This window comes from Panthera pardus, unplaced genomic scaffold (assembly GCF_024362965.1).
Source record: "Panthera pardus isolate Hobbes unplaced genomic scaffold, ASM2436296v1 HiC_scaffold_22, whole genome shotgun sequence".
In the NCBI taxonomy this organism is placed as follows: Eukaryota; Metazoa; Chordata; class Mammalia; order Carnivora; family Felidae; genus Panthera; species Panthera pardus.
The window spans coordinates 38,289,895-38,304,812 of NW_026526788.1; positions in this window are offsets into that span (position 1 = coordinate 38,289,895).

Consider the following 14,918-nt stretch of genomic DNA (forward strand, 5'->3'; position numbering starts at 1 on the left):
TAAACAAGATCGCGACTATGGCCCAATCCGTGCGCTGGGGGGTCCGAGATTTCCATTTCAGGGCAGGGGATATAATAAGTAACCATTGACTCGCATATCCAGGTTCATTGACTTGAAAGGTCATATATTGATGGACACAAAGCCAAGGTCAATATTTGATTTTGAGGAACCATAAATCTTGATATCCATGGAAAGAGGCCATCAGTGCAGGTGTTGCTGGGTAGGGACAGGGACACATTCACGACGAGGTAATCCTGCCTCCTCTGCGATGGGTTAAGGACGCCCCTGTGCAGAATATTGGGAAGGAGGCCTGGGTGTGGTTATCAGTGTCAAGGTAGCTCTGGGTAGCCGCCTACTTTGAAGAAAGTCCACAAAAAAGAGGAGCCGGGACTGCCAGAGTGGAGCCGTTTCTTGCCCCCGTTCACACAGATGAAAAGAAATACCTGCCCTGCACCTTCTCCCTGCTCCCTGTTCCTCCTCCCCGCCCGTGGTTGGGGTTTACTCCCACTCTTACTGAGACGGGAGGTGGATGGAATTTCCCCATATCTGCTCTCCAACCCCCTACTCCCTTCTCCTTCAGTGCCCTTTTCATCATCTCCCCATGCGGACTTGGGTGCATTCCCAAAGAAAGGCATGCCAGTGGAACCAGAACTGAGGCAAAGATGCCAACATCTGCCCGTTGCAGTCCCTGCTCCGGGCCCTGCCCCCACCTCAGCACCCCATTCACAGCAGGGCCACCCAGACTGCTTCCCATCCCCACACAGTCAGGCATCTCAGGCCCTTGTGCGTTTGCTTACGTGGCAGCCACTGCCAGAAATCTCCCTGCCCTCCCTCCCTCTGTCCATACACCTCCGCCCGGGGAGACCTCACGAATCCCCAAACGCCTCCTTTGACACTGTCTCCTTTGTGAAGCCCTCTGCACCTCCTCCATCTGCCCCGGTAGCCACTCCGTCCCTGGTCTAACACCCGCTTCATCCCTTAAGCCGTTTTTTGCCTGAGTGGCCATTGGTTTTCATTTTCCCATGATTGAATTCTTGAAGGACGGGGCTGCTCCTTACTTCACTCTCCGTCCCCACTGCCTGACCGTGGCAAACAGTATGTTTGCAGAACGGATGGCTGAACAGCAGGAAGGACAAATACGCCAGGGAAGGGCCTCGGCATGCAGTCTGGGCGGAAGGAGGGAGGGGAGAGGGCGACCTGCAGGACGAGGCAGGGGAGAGGCAGTGAGCACGGGAGGCGGGGGTGCTGTGAAGCATCATCCTCTCTGGTTCCTCATCCTCACAGGCAGCTGCCCTGACGGTATTAATCAAGGCCCGAGTGCGTGGAAATATCAGTCCACTCTGTTCTATTCAAGTTCCCTGGAACTAAATTATGTTGTCAGGACTGGACAGAGCAGGAATGGAAAAGACCAGGCTGGATGACACGGGGCTGTTAAAAGGAGATGAATGAGCCCAGTGGTTTCCATTCAATTTTTCAAGGTTTCCCAAGGCAAGTCTGACAAATACCACCTTATAATTTCCAGGCACCCTGCACGGTCCCCTCCACAGACTCATTTTTTTATTTCTGCCCGTCAGATTAGAAGGACAAGGGATCCTTCTTGCTGTCTTGCAAATGGGGCAATGGAGGAACTGGGGTGAGGGAAGCACTTTGACCAGGGTCAAGGTCGGGCCAAGGTCAGGGCATAAATCAGTGACACATTCAGCAGGAGGATGTAGAACTCTGAGTTCAAAGAGGAGTGCCCTCTCCATCACCCCGCCTATTCAGCTTCTTCTGCAAAATGGAGCTGGCCAGACCCATCTCTCAGGGCTGCTACAAGGTGTCAGGGTGAAAATGCACCTGAAAACCCTTGAAACGGGAACGACGCTATTCATTCATTCACTCATTCATTCAACCGGCGTTTACAGAGTACGTGAGTACGTACCATGGGCCAAGCCATGCTAGTTCTTCCTATTTAATGTCTACACTCGTAAAGATCTAGAAAGAGGCTGAGAACTAGAGACGGACACAGCTGGGTTGAATATCTGTCTTGCCACTTGGTAGCTGTGTGATATTGGGTCAGACGTGAGACTTCTCTGATCTTCTGCACAGGGTGACTGTCAGGACAAATCACTTCAAAATAGGACAGCGCCCAGCACAATCCCCTACTGGGGATAAGTTGTAAATAAGAACTGCCGCATCTGAATGTGCCCTCCCCCCAAAAAGCAGGAGACTCTTCCCTCTGCGCGGGAAGAGCATCCCTGCAAAATGGATGCGTGTGCCTGGCTTCCGGCTCCTCAGTGTGCTGCAGTCAAGCGCATCTCGCAGCCCAGTGGTGAGTGAGCCTCAGCTGTAAACAAAGGACTAATTAAATTAGCATAAATGATTTTATGTAAATTAAAGACCCACGTTATGACTGCTTATTGGTAGCAGCATCAAATCTTGCCACAGCACATGCTTGTTTAAAATTAATGTGCATAAATGCTCCAAATATCATATTATTAATAATGATAATAATGGTGATGAGGATGATGATAAAAAACACATTCTATAACAGTGCCTCCTGGCTGGCTCTAAAATCTCAGCAGGGAGTGTGCTGAGTGTCACATTCCTCAGGGAAGCCGCCAGATTACGCAGCTCCTGCCCAGCCTCCCAGCCCGCACTTACGGTGCCATTTTGGTGTCTCCTGTCGGGTTCAGCTAACCTCTGGCCTCTTCAGATCCTGTCCATCTTTCAAGGCTTACTCAAGGCCACTTCATCTATGAACAAGCCCAACCCACAGGAACTGCAGAGATCTCTCCTTCCTTTTGATCTTTTAAACATTTTCTCCCCGACAATCTTTCCATCTATTGTCTCCTTGGATGCACCTCAAATCTGTCAGGTGGGTGGCAGGTATATTTACGATTCCCATTTTATAGATAGACTAATAGAAATCAGAGAATAGAAGTTCCCCAAGGTAACCTTGCTAGGAAATCACAAAGCTGAACTAAGCTTCCTATGGCTTGTGTGTGTGTGTGTATATATATATATATATATATATATGTGTGTGTGTGTGTGTGTGTATGTGTGTGTGTGTGTGTGTGTGTATACATATATGTGTGTGTGTGTGTGTGTGTGTGTGTGTGTATGTCTCCCTGAAATAAGAGACCTAAATAAGAGGCTGGCATATAGCAGGTAATTAATGAACATTTTTAGGAGGGAAGATGTGAATGAACAAATGAGTGAATGGAAAGTTTGCAGAGTGCAGTCTTTATAATCCCTCAGTGTAATAATGGTCTTCCTCTTTCTTATTACCTATCCGGGAGTCAATCCATCAATGCCCCTGTAAATGTTTGAGGGACAGACCATACATCAGTAAGTACTCATCAAGTCTAAGTCCAAATATAAGCTCATCCACGTTGCTGAAGAGAAGACATACCCAGACTTTCCCTAGCCCACAGAGCATTTTGCGAGAATTTTATTTATTTATTTATTTATTTATTTATTTATTTATTTTTGTGAAACTTTTCATTTTTTTAAGTTTATTTATTTTCAGAGAGAGAGCAAGAGAGGAAGTGGCAGAGAGAGAGAGAGAGAGAGAGAGGGAAAGAATCTCAAGCAGTCTCCATGTTGTCAGCACAGAGTCTGACATGGGGCTTAAACGCACAAGCCATGAGATCATAACCTGAGCCAAAATCAAGAGTCAGATGCTTAACTGACTGAGCCACGCATGTGTCCCAATTGTGAAGCTTTTACAAAGGCATCCCAGCCTCCAACACAAGCAGGCTTGGTAGCTGAGCTAGAGTTCACTTCACCCTTTGGGCCAGGTGCCAGCCATATGTGGTGGCTTTGCATTGATCAAGGTCTTCAGAAGGTTAAGGGATTGGACATCCCTGCCTCCCCAAGAGTTCCATGGCACTTATCTCCTCATGATAGCACTAGGCAGGGACTGTCTGCCTAGAAGGGTGTGTGTGAGTGTGTGAGTGTGTGTGTGTGTGTGTGTTCCACTAGGCTGTGAGATTTCTCAAGTACCAGACATCAAGGGTTGTAGGACAAATGCTGGTTTCTGAAACAGACCAACTTGGGTTGGAATTCTACCCCTAGTAGCATCATGAATGCACTTCTGGGGGCCCATGAACTTGGATGGAAAAAATGACACGCTTCGGTTACAAATGGAGGCAACAAGCCACAGTAGTATTTGCAAATATCTGAGATTTTTGTCACCGGTAGAAACCACACGTCTCTGCCTGTTCCATTAAAGTTGTTGCAGATGTTTCAAAATATTGAAGACAACAGGGGTCAGCAAACTTTTTCTGTAAAGGTCCAGAGAGTAAATATTTTAGGCATGATAGGCCGTTCTTTCTCTGTTACAACTACCGCTCTGCTCTTGTCGCTCTAAAGCAGTCTTAGACAAGAGAACCTTGAAAGGGTGGGGCTGAGTTCAAATAAAACTTTATTTACAAAAACAAGTGATGATCCAGATGATAGTTTGCTGATTCCTGATATATGCAAGTCATTACCTTAAAGCTGCAATAGTTATTAAAATCTTGTTGTCTAAATTTAAATTTAAAAAATTGTTAATGTTTATTTCTTGAGAGAGAGACAGAGACAGAGCATGAGCAGGGGAGGAGCAGAGAGAGAGGGAGACACAGAATCTGAAGAGGGCTCCAGGCTCCGAGCTGTCAGCACAGAACCCGACGCGGGGCTCTAACCCACGGACCATGAGATCATGACACTTAACAGACTGAGCCACTCGGGCGCCCTAGAATCTTGTTATTTAATGCCTCGATAAAGAGGCACATAAATTGCTATATCAGACTTTTAAAATGTTTGGAAAACTGCATTTCAATATCATTAGTTGCCCTTATGAACCCAGGCATTTTGTTTGACGCATTTAAAAATGTATTCTGAGCTGGATTGCATAGACTTCACCAGGCTACCAGGGGGTCCTTGACCCGCTGAATGTGAAGGACCCTTGTTATTTAATTTCTCTCAGCTTTAGTTCCACCCCCCCCCCACCCCGCACAGATTGGCAAAGCTAGTAATAATAATATCCAAGGCAGAGGGTTTTGAAAGGACGCAAGGCCGTTTTGAATATAGAACTAGCTTAACTAGAAAGTACTAGAGAAATTTAAGATATGAACATTTTCATTTTTCCAGTGGTGCCCACTACAGCCCTCGGTACATAGCAGGTACTGAATCAATGTCTGTGGCCATCACGTGAGTTGAGCCAAGGGCCTGGCATCCGTCTCTCCAGAAAGATCCTTGAACAATATGAGAGAGAGAGAGAGAGAAAGGGACAGAGAGACCGGAGAATGCTGGCGGCTCTGAGCATTATTTCACAATTGTCTATGCAAAAGTCCTACCCATCACGTCTATTTAGAAGTTGCACTGGGGATATAAACAGGAAGGGGGGTGGGGGGGAGATGGCGAGTTTCGAGCAGACACTTCCTGCTGACAAGGCAGGTTTTAAGAGCACTACTTGTGCAGTTTGTGAAAGCACATGAACCTTGAAATAGAAATATGGACCTCTTAATTCATCTCTCCCTTATTTGATAAAGTATAAAGTAAATGAATGCAGAACATTTTCCCTTTAATTACACAAGGAGAAATGGGTAGGGGTGCGCGGCAGGGGGAGCAGAGGATGGCGGGCCAGAGGCCACGGGGAAGCACTGTGCTACCACAGCAATCGCAACGCGTGGAGGCTACGTTGCGGCTTTGCTGAGATTTCGGTCGCGGAGAAACAGGTTGAAGCTACGGGTCACGATCAGATCTACCCAGTGCCAAGTGCCTTCCGACTGGGATTCTGAGATAGGCACTTGGACGAGGGGGTCTCTTCTGTCAAAGGGCTTACCGTTCAGTTAAGGAAACAAGTCTGCAATGCACAAAGCAGGCATCAGGATGGCCGGGCAGTTATGACCCTGCATTCCTGAGCAGGAGACTGGGCCTCCGAGCAGCCCTGTGCAGTTGCTACTGATGTGCACTAAATAGTTCCAGTTCTGCCCTTATGGAGCTGACATCTGGCACGGAGATGGAAAATACAAATAAACCCCTTGAATAAACACGTCAGACATCGAGCCTCCGCTCCTAACCCTCCTCACCTCTGGATTCTTCTGCTATCTGTCCCCTTCGAAACGCTGTAGTTGTCTGTCCCAGTGAGCGTGAGCCCCAGGCACAACCAATTTACGTAGAGGCAGTTTAGAGTCAGGGTGCCACAGTATTCAATCATTTCAAGTTGGAATAGTTCCTCCCAGGCTGCCAAGAACCCATATTTTATTCAGTTTGATTATGATTTTGTCAAATTAAAAATTGTTCAGGTTCACAAGAGGATGACCAAGGGTTAGAAGATCAGAGTTTGTTGGGAGTTGAATTGTGTCCCCCCCAAATTTATATGTTGAGTCTCAGGTCCAAACACCTGAGAATGTGACCCTATTTGGAAAAAGAGTCACTGCAGATATAATTAAGAGTAGGCAGGCCCCTGATCCAAAATAACCGGTGTCCTTTTTAAAAGGGGGACTTTTATGGGGCGCCTGGGGGGCTCAGTCCGTTAAGCTTCCGACTTGATTTCGGCTCAGGTCGTGATCTCACAGTTTGTGAGTTCGAACCCTGCATCAGGCTCTGCACTTGGGATTCTCTCTCCTTCTCCGTCCCTCCCCTGCTCATGCTCTCTCTCTCTGAAAATAAATAAATACACTTGAAAAGAGAGGGGGACTTAGATACAGAAGACACACGGGCACGTGGAGAACTCCACGCGAAGAGGAAGACAGAGACTAGGGTGATGCGTCCGCAAGCCAAGAAGCGTCAAAGGTGGCTGGCCCACCGCCACAAGCTATCGGGACGGCGTGGAGCAGATTCTCCCTCACAGCTTCAGGAGGAGCCAGCCCGGCCCACACGTTGCTCTTGGACTTCTGGCCTCTTCTGGAAAGAATAGACTTCTGTTTATGTTCTGCGGTATTTTGTTACAGCAGCCTTAGCCAACTAATACAGTGTTCTCATTTGGCTTTCCAGCTGCCGGATGACCCGGGCAAATGACTTCTCTGGACCTGCGCTGGAGAGGCAGCAAAAGGCAGCGGTCCAGAGTGGGGGCCGGGCGCCTGCCTGCCTGCCCGGCCTTGAATCCCTGCTCTGCTATTTACTAGCTGTGTCATCTCGGACAGGGCCCTGAGCCTGCCTGTACCTAGGTTTCCTGCCCTATAACAGGACGGGAGAGACTAGCTGGTCTCCAGGTGGCCTCCCATCCTAATTCTTGACAAGTCTAACCCATGCACTTTTAAAAAATCATCACGAGTTAGCAGGAGAGGCCACTTCTGAGATGCGAGGGCCATCCTAACAGGCCCCCGAGAAGAAATGGCCCCGTGGCAGAAGACAAAAATGGAGGAACACGCCAGGCAGAGCCAAAAGATGTTTCTACTGTAGGGAGGATGTTTTTGGACCGCTCGAGTTACTGGGCCTTCTCTGAGTAGAAACCCCAGGGTGGGTGAGCACAGCTCCCAGTGTGGGACTGTCAGGACACGGTGGGAACGAGCGTGATTGCCACGGGAAGCCAAGGATGGATGGTCTTTTGACTGACCACGTGGTAATGAGTTTGACCAACACCTCTGAGTCCAGAGGCACAGGAAAGAAACGGCAATGTGACCGTTCCAAATGTCTTCTTGCCCAGGGAATTTTGGTTAATGACTAATATTTTTTTAAAAAATGCTTTGTTATGCTAAATATTCAGAGTCTGTCCTAAAATCAAGAAGTGGCTTAGAATTCAGGCCCTTGAAGGGCCCAGGAGCATACCCCACACCCCCCACCGCTGCCCCTCTGCAGTGCTCTCCAGGGAGGTCTCCAAAGGAGCCAGCTCCCTACAGACCTGATGGCCACGCACAATTAAAACCTTGGCGGGTTTCTCGCAATATTTACCGCTAACTCACCGAGGGGCTTGTTGAGACAGATTCTTAGTGTTGCATGAGAACAGGATGTTCCTATTTCTCTGTCGGGAAGAAAAAAAAAAAAGGCAAGGGAGATAGGAGACAGAAATGAATCCCACGACAGCACAACCTGCACAGCAAAAATGCCAGCTGTTCCTGGCACAACGCTGCAAGATCCCTCAGCCATCAGCTGTCTGGTGCCCAGACCCAGACCAAACGCCGTGTGGGTGGCGGAAGAGACAGAGATCATTGCGGGTGTCCCCTGGACATTCCCGCCTGGGCAATGCTCAGGCCGTGATTTCAGCAAAGAACAGAGGAAAGCTGACGGCTCCAGGGAGACAACGGACTTCCCAAAAAGCACCAGCTGATTCACAGGTAATAACTGTGCGGTCACGACGCATTGGGCAAAATGCCAGGTACCGTTGGCCCTCCGCACATCACGGGTGACATTGTTTCAGGGGCACCGGGTCCCTGACTGGAACCACAGAGATCATAACCCCAGGTTTTGGTGAATAAATAACAGATTGAGCACCCACTCTGTGCCAGGCAGAGTTAGGGGAGTTGGGGACACAACAGTAAATCGGTAAATACAACAGCCAATAAGTGACTCCCGCTCTAGCAGAGCAAGGGTGACAGGCGACAAGGCGGTCTGCAGAGCATGCAGAATTGTTGTGAGGACTGCAGCTTACAACGTGACTTGCACGTCATCGTCCCTCTTCTGGGCTTCCGTGGGCTCCTCTGTAAACTGGGACAGAGAGGCCGACGTTCTCCTATGAAGACACTGGCGGTTTCTTGTTCGGGCTTCATTCTGTCACTAGCTGTGTGACTTGGGGCAAGTCACTGAACCTCGTGGAGCCACGGAGACTGTCAGAGGAGTGTTGGGGAAACAGTCGGGTTAGTGTAGGTCGATGGCTTTGCCCCGCACCAGGTATGAATCCGGGCTCTGCCCCTTAAGAGCCGTGTGACCTTGGGTCAGTTACTTAGCTGCTCCTGAAGGCTAACAAGGGCAGAGAGCTCACAGGGCTGGTGGCAGGGGTGGGACCGTGAGGAAAGGGCCAATACCTGTTGGCAGTGGTGATAATGAGCTTCTCACAAAGCTCACAGCAGAGAAGAAAAGAGATGTGTTGTCCTCTGACATGACCGAGCACTCTGTCCCACTCCAGGAAGAAGACAGCCAACCCCCGGGAAGGCCTGGGGCATCCTGATGAGCATTTTCATTAACAGCCTGAATAAGGACATGGGAGGCCAGCTTATCAAATTTGAGTCTGACATGAATTTGAAAGGAAAGATAAATGAATCAAATGAAGTTCTGATCCAAAAATCTTTCAACAGGTAGGAATGATAAGTGGTAGCCAACCAGATGGAACTGAAAAGAAGAACCTAAGTCTTGTGCTTGATTCCCCAAAAGCTGACTGCACATGCTTAATGAGGGACACAAGATTTAACAGCCGCAAGGCTTAGAAAAGATGTGGAGTTCTAACCAAAAGTGGGTTTAGAAAGGTCAACAGTGTGGCCTGACTGTAAAAATGTTATTGCTAAAGTGGGCCACGTTAATAAATGTATAGGGTCTACTGTAAGGGAGGTGACAATCTCCTAACCTACTGGGGAAAGTCAGAGTTCAGTTTCTATTTTAGAAACCATTGGTCAAGAGACATACCGATAATCTACAACATGACCAGAAAGCAGACATCAGAGATCTTAAAATCATGTGTAAGAGCAATTCGCCAGGAAACAGACTCTAAGATGGAGATTTCTGTATAGGGAGTTTAGTAGGGAGTGCTGTCAGGAACACACCTGTGAGGGAGTAGAGCAAGCATCTTTGGGCGGAGGGAGAACTGTGTTGTGGTTGCAGTGAAAGCCCCAGCAGAGCCTCCGGTGCTGGCATGGCCCTTCAGAGTTTCTGAACTGGGAATGAACCTCTGTACCCCATATCAACCAACCATTGGATGTGGGCTGCTCCCACACGGGAGGCAGGGTAGCTCCTTTTGGCCAAGGGTAGTTCCTGAGAAGGGACTTGGGAAACAGCACTCCTGGCAGCTGGGAGTGAGTGCTCAGTCCTAGAGCAGGCTCCAGGCACTGTAGCATCACACCACCCACTACAGTCCACCCCTTGCAATACACACAGCCACCTGTTTTATATCACAGCTTCTTGGAGCAAATTATCCTGTCTCCTGCATTCTGGTTGTCTCTTTTCCTGGGAAAACTTGAACAAGAGGAAGTTTAGTGAGACCCACTGTAGACATCATGGCTGCAGGTGGTACTCATAATCTCCTTCCCGGGCTACCTATTCTAGATTCCCTTCACGAGCATCTAGCACCTATGCTCACTCTGTGGCTCATCTGGTTTCATGAACCAGACTCTCACCCCTGAAGGGTCTGAATCTCCGGTTGCCATCCCTTTCTCAGGCCTCTCTGTGTTGCATTATAGGCTATTGTGGTTCTCCGTTTACCATCAAAATTGGGCAGGAAAGAACAAGAGACTCCCCAGTGTCTTGAGGCCAAGCATACTCTTTCCTGCCCTTTGTTTGGTTCAGCAACATCTCTACTTCTTCCCAATGATCAAATTTTCTTAACCCTGCTAGGGTAGCGACTTTGTCCCTTATTTACCAGTCTTTCAACTTAAATAAGCAGCCCCAAGAGACTGGGTGACACCACAGCCTAAAGTTTAATGTGACTTCCTCTGTCCCCTAGTGGAGACATTTCCCCTCTGGAAACCAGGATTTCTAGGTCCACAAGAGCCTAGTGGTGTGGAGACAGGAAGCACAGATTTCCTCAAGTGGGTCCCTGGGAATTATGGTAAGTAGAGACACTCCTGTTTTTACTTCTTGGTCCCCACACCCATTCATTCTCTCTACTAGGAACATAGCATCATTAAGTGGTCACTGACTTAGGGTACATGCTATTCCCTGCAGGATATCCCAGGCTCACAGGCATCATCTCCAAACTGGTGCCTGAGCAGCACTTTCAAAGGTTATTCCTTCACTCTCTCAGGTGGCAGTGTCTGGGGATGCAGTATGTGATAAACCCAAAGGATCCTAAGGTCTGCCACCCACTGTCATACTTCCGTGGCTGTAAAGTGATTCTCTTGAATCATGTGATTCAACGTTATATGGGATCCATAAGCCAACAGCTATGTATGGTACAAGCTGAGGTCCAGCAGGTGGGAAGAGTAAACCTACATCTAGAATTTATGCCAATTCTGACCAAAATGAATCACTTCCCCTTCCAGAATGAAAGGGGGACCAATGCAATCAACTCGCCATCAAGTGACCAGTTGATCTTCTTGAAGGATGGTGCCATGTTGGTGTATCAGCATTAGTCTCTGCGGCTGGCAGGGTAGGCATTGGACAATACGAGTATCTTCGATAAACAGAGATCCCATGCTATTGGTGCCACACGTAGCCTCTATCCTTGCCCCCATGGTTTCCCTATTCACGAGTCCATTCGTGCCAGCTTGAGGACGGTCAGTGACAGAGGCTAACTGACATCACGGCATCCACTATCTGAGTTATTCCATCTACTTAGCGCCTCTTCGAGGGTGCCTGCTCTCTACAGGGTGGTGATATGTGATCCAAAGATTTTCACTCTTCATGACCACTCCCATAGTTTCATCCACATGCTTCTCCTGTGGACCTTCTTATCACTTCTCAGCTTTCTCCTTTCAGGACTATGGGCAAAAGCTCAGTTATCCACTGCTTCCCATGAAGCCACTTAGGTTCTACTCCACGCTTTTTCTCTTTCTCCACAGAATTGATGGCCAAGGACACTGCCTGGGGCTCTGCCTGCTGGGAGGCTTTATCCTCTCTGCTGTCTTTCAGGGGCATCCTTGTGTGGGACTATAGGGTAGCGGTGGTTCATTTCCAGCTTGTACCTATGTGTCAAGTCAACACATCCATGAACAGAGCTTGTTTTTTATTGTTTTCTACTTCATCAGTTAGTCTTAAGGGACCTCACCCACGGAGCCACTGGTGGGACCTGAACAACAGTGGTGGGTGACATGGGGGGTTGTGTCTCCTTCTTGGGCAGCTTCCTGGTGTCATCCGGTCCCATCATGCCTGATCCCAGGTGTACCACTTCTAAGCTACAATAATCTCATGACTCGGTGTTTGTATATGAACCCAGGTCACGATGAACAATTTTGGCTTCGTGGTCACTTAACGTCTCATGGTCATTGGCTCCATTTGTACCCGTGCCCAGAAGCATGCTAAGAGCTGTTTTTTGAATGTCTGAGTCTCCACTGCAGATGACGTGGCCTTGTTCCAGAACCCTGAGCGTCTACACGGTAATTTTCCTTTTGGAACTCACCATAACTCCACATAGTTTCCTTTCCTACTACAAATAGCTGTAATACCTTAGAGTCTGCCCAGTCATGTAGCTCACGCAGCAGGGCTGCTTGCACAGCAACCTGCATCGGCTACAGGACTCCTGCCCACTGAGGCAGGGGTCCTCGGTGTCCAGCAAAAAATGGGTTGGAGCAGCTTTTCCTAGTGTGGAGTGTACTGCCTGCAGAATCCAAGGAGACCCACGAGGTATGTGCTTCCTTCTTAGTGCTGGAAACTTTGAGATGCGATCGTTTGCCTTTACTTTGGAGGAGAGTCCTGGCCCCAGAACACCCACCTCTAACAACGTCACGGAGGAGGTGACTCCCCACATCTTTGTAGGGTTTAACTCCCTCTCGCTGGAGTACAGGTGACTTACCAAGGCCCCCAACTCCCTCGCCAACTCTTGCTCTCCTGGTTTGATTGATGTGATCTCACCAATTAACCAGATCAGTGAGATGTTATACAGTTTGTCTAGACAGTTCGAGGTCTTTGGGACTATGTTGTGATGGAGGACAGAAGCAGCAAACCATGGTAAAAGACCTTAAGGGTGAACAGATTTGCACCCCATGAGAGTGTGAACTGCCCTGGCCCTCTTTCCTGATAGGGATCTGTGCACACACACCCTGCAGTGCTCAGAGCTATCTTCTGTGCTCTGGTACAATCACAGCGCCTCCAACTGGGGTCAACTACCTGCTCAAATTATCGTGGCCCACTCTCGTCCTCCAAGACCCAGCTCATCTTTGGAGGCTCCTGCTGGTGAATGAAATGGTAAAATGGTGGGGACCCACCACTCCTGCATTCTTTAGGACTAAAGGTGGCCCCAGTCTCTGCCGTTTCCCAGCTGGGAGGCAAGATTGTTTTTCATTTTCTATCTTAAGCGGGGGTAGGGATGGAAGAGTTTCAAGGCTTCTACTTGGCCTTTCCCGCTAGGACACCTTGTGGGACACTGGGTGACACTTCCCCAGTGTGGCTCAGGGGATGCTCTGGACCCATGTGAGTCAGTTCTGTGTCAGGAGCATCTGTATAAGCTGACCCCATACACATCCCACTCTAACAGAGGCCATGATGACTGCAGGGGCCCGTTTACCAATGTTAATCAACTCTGGGCATTTGCCCTTCTTCAGTACATGAGCCCTAAAAGGACGGGGGCAGTCATCACTGACCCCAGTTGCTGTGGCGATGCGGGTCCTTCCCTACGGGGACCTATCCTCTTCTTTAGTCAGTACATTCTGGGCCTGCAAAATGGCTCAGATTCAGAAACTGGACAAGGGATCACAGGGTTTTTGTGTGGTTTTCTGTTTGTATTTTTTTTTTTTTGCTTTTTATTTTTGTTTTTGTTTAAACTGGGACAGCCGCTTTTAGCCTCCTGATCATCTGTCTTTAATTTTTTTTTAATTTTGTATTTATTGAGCAATACTCTTCTGAGCTGCCCTGAGGGCAAGGTGACCAATTTATCTTAGTCTGAGCAGGACTTCCGTGGCGTTAGCGCTGAAAGTTCCTTGTCCTAGAAACCCCCTGCATCCTGACGGTCACCCTACCTCAGGGACATGGCGTTCTGTGGCCTCACCCATCAATCTGCAGGCCAGGCCCACCTGGCCACCGCTCTGACCTCACTGCTCGCTGCGATAGTTGTCCCCACCTTGCTTCTGACAGGTAAGCACCGCCACCTGCCTCTGCCCTTTCCTAAGATCCCAACTGCTAGCTGGGAGCCCAGGTTTGTGACATATGACATCACATATGACATACAGCCATGCCTAGTCTACAGACAACACCCCCAGTGCCCCCCCCACCTGCTGCTGGTACCCCCTCACCAGCATAGCTGTCCCTGCTTTGGTAAGTGACCTGTCATCCAGGCCCTTCTGTAGCTGCTAGGCTTTCCAGCCTTACACAGAATAGCCACTCTAGCACGCTTCCTCCTCCGACTTGCGGATCCCCTCTCCTGCCATGTGCCACTGCAACTATGACATTTCTACCTTACATAGCGTGGGCCATATCTTCTTCCAAGCTTCGAAGAACCACATGAGCAGCACGTTAACATCGGCTTCCAAGGTCCTTGTCAGGGTGTGAAATCCTACACCAAGGGAGTTGCCCCCATACTGATAGCTACTGCCTTCCACCCCCCATTCAGCGCCCCCGATTTCTCATGCATGCGCCCCTGGGCCCTGCCAGCATGTGTGGTGGGTCCTGTACCTCCTTTCCTCCTTGAGAAGGCCCCTATTCGCTGGCCGATTTGTATAGTGACTTAGCCCCAGTGTCGGTCCAGTGTCCCAGAGGGGGACGGAGGTAGGTCCTGAGCGGGCAGATGCCGTGGGAGGTGGAGGCCTCCGCATCATCCGTAAGCAAGGGGTGGGGAGCGCTAGACTTCAAGGTCAGGGAGAGGGCCACTTCGGCAGGCCGGGGGCTCAGCAGGTCTGGGGTTCAAAGTTCTCAAGTTATTGACCCAGATACTCCCATCACAAGTCCGAAGGTCCCATGCAGGGCCATGACCTTGGCATAGTCAACTGACTCAAGGTGAGAGGTCAGAATGGCCTCTTGTCTGGGCTCCACTTAGGGTCCAGAACCTCAGCGCTCTCCTGTCTCCAGCTGCTGGAGAAGTGACTTTCTTTCTATGTAACCAGGGAAGCCCACGGACTACGACAAGTTGCCTTCAACTGGTAATTAATCACATATAGCCTTTTATTGGTTTGTTGTTGTTGTTGTTGTTTTTCTGGTCTGGGGATTGCACTCAG